A 2,728-nucleotide genomic window follows, 5' to 3' on the forward strand; every position below is an offset into this window, starting at 1 on the left:
TATTATCAATGAAATCATACAAGTATTCTCCCGAATCTCTTTTCTCTTAAACATTAACTACTTAAATTTTATAAAATGATCGATTTACACCCTTTTCGTAAATTCAAACATTTCTCATCTAATTTTTCTTAATGTAACTGTAATACCCCATAAATTAGTTATTAATTTTTGAGTGTCTTTCGGAATTTATTTTATTGATTGTGGTGCGATTAGTTGGTTCAAGGGTGAAGTAGAAGTATTTCGGACGAATAAATGCTTGAAACGGTTGACTTTTTATTTGTTGGGTTTCTCCAAAAACTTCACGAAAGTTGTAGAACACGTCGATACGAGTTCGTAGACATGTGGCACGTGAAAATCAAAGATCTTATGAAGAACTTATGAGCGACGGAAGTTATTTCTATTTTTGGAAATTTTAATATAAATATGATTTTTGGAGAAAAATTTCATAATTTCCTTTTTAGAAATTTTCCGGATTTTTCTGGAAGATTTCTCTCTCAACCAAGTCCGACCCGGCCAGCGAAACCGGTGACCCAACTTGACTTTTTCTTGGTCGTCCGGCGTTCTCCAGCGGTGAAACTTGCACCAACCGACTCAGACCGTCGTATTCTTCTTCCCCACAGGACCAGTTTCTGCCATTTCTTGCCGGAAACAGGAGATCGGAGTGCTTAGATTTGAACCTGTCGGATCCGATCAGACTTTCCAATTCTGGCACCGGCTGGGCTTGATCCTTTCTTTTTTAGAATCTTCTCCTCCTCTAGATCACATCCATACCAGCCATGAGGGACGATTTTGAGTGTCGTAGCCAATATCATGAATTGAAAGTCAACGGTTGAGGTTTTCCCATCTTATAGGCTTGATTTCGGCCAATCTAGGCCAAACCGGCCAAAACCTCAGGTATTAAAGTTGATCTTCATTGTATAAACCCCATTTTGGATGGTTTGATTAGGGTGGTTTTGAGTTTGGTCCAGTGGTGGTGTGCCACACACCACCTGTGACGGCTTTTTGGCAATGATTCCGCCATGTCAGGGGCAGTTTCTGGTTTTATTTATCATCTACTCATCGATACGAGCATTTTGATATTTAATATGTAATTTTTGGAGTTTGTATGAATTTGTTAGGGTTTTTACCGTATTCGATTGTCTCGATTTTTGATTTGTGAGGATCCGGCCGTTCGATCAACTTGTAACTTTGATATATTGATCGTAGGAGTATTCCGGAGACTTTGGTGGTCTCAAACGAAGTTTTGCCTTGAGTGATTTATTATTCGATTTATAGTTCACGTGTTTCGAATTTAAATGTGTACTTTGTGTTGTATTGAGTGTGAGCTTGATGTGATTAGGTGATTGAATGGAGTTCGATGATTCTATGCTTGTCTCGGTTATGTGTGACGATTTAGCGAGATTTTGCGGTGTGTAAATCTCACATTGTTTTGGGCGATAAATTAGTTGAGTGATAGTTTGTAGAATAAATTGTTAGCTATAAAATCATATCTGTGGCAAAATAAATATTTGTTTTAAATTATATGAACTAGATTGTCAATGGTTCATGGGTAAGTAAAAACAAGGATTTGTTACATATGATTTTTGGTTTAAGTAGATTGTGAAATATAGTTGGAATTGTTTGGAGAAGTGAAAAACATTGTTTTGCATGATTTTATCACTATTGGGTAGAGAGGTGATTTTGAAGAAAATAAATGAATTTGGAAAGGGAAATGACAGTGTTGTTAGATTTATGTTTTGAAAGGAATATGTACGATTTGTGAGAATGTTGAGATGTGCAATCAATATTTTGAAAAGGTTTTCGATATTGTTTTGAGAGTGGTGAATTTATATATCATGTGATGATAGCCAAAGTGGTGATAATCTATACAGTAGCCAAGGTGGTGACTAATGTGATGATAATCTATACAGTAGCCAAGGTGGTGACTAATGTGGTAATAATCTATACAGTAATACCAAAGTGGTGATAACTAAGGTGGTGATATTCTATATAGTAGTACCAAGGTGGTGATAATTGATGTGATGATTGTTATGAAAAGGTTATGGATTATTGTTGAGTGATTGATGTTTGAGATTGTTGATGTCGTGTTTGGTGTTATGAGTGATTGAAAGGTATTGATTTTTGGTTTATTTTTATTACTGATTTGCTTGTTTTCTTTCGTAATCTCCTGAACTAAATTATATGCAGGGATTACTGTTTTATGAATTAATTGGTTTTGATGTAATCTTCTGAACTAAACGGTATGTAGGGATTACTATGACTTCTATTGATTGTACGTTTTTAATGTAATATCTTGAACTAAACAATATGTAGGGATTACTATGATTTGCTTGATGTACTTTTGATGTGATCTCCTGAACTAATTCACATCCAGGGATTACTTTCTACTTGATTTTGAATTATGAGTGCCTTACTTTTTCGAGAAGTGGTTGTTGAGATTTTAATGTTTTTGAAAGGTCACTGAGGTGACAATTATTCGGTTGAGATAAATGGAGGATGATTTTGGATTATTGGAGTTTTTAATGTTTTAAAATATTACTTGAGTTTGATTGTTTAGTTGAACCTTTGTAAAATTAAATGCATCAGTTAAGAGTCAAAGCATGTGGTTTTAGATTTTGAGTTAATGTACGTGAGCATGATATGATATGAACTTGATGTTTTTGTTATGATAATTGTATAATGATTTTCTTAGGTTGAGATGGTTTAAGCACGTGCTTCTTCCTTGTTG

This window comes from Rosa chinensis, chromosome 1 (genome assembly GCF_002994745.2).
Source record: "Rosa chinensis cultivar Old Blush chromosome 1, RchiOBHm-V2, whole genome shotgun sequence".
Lineage (NCBI taxonomy): Eukaryota > Viridiplantae > Streptophyta > Magnoliopsida > Rosales > Rosaceae > Rosa > Rosa chinensis.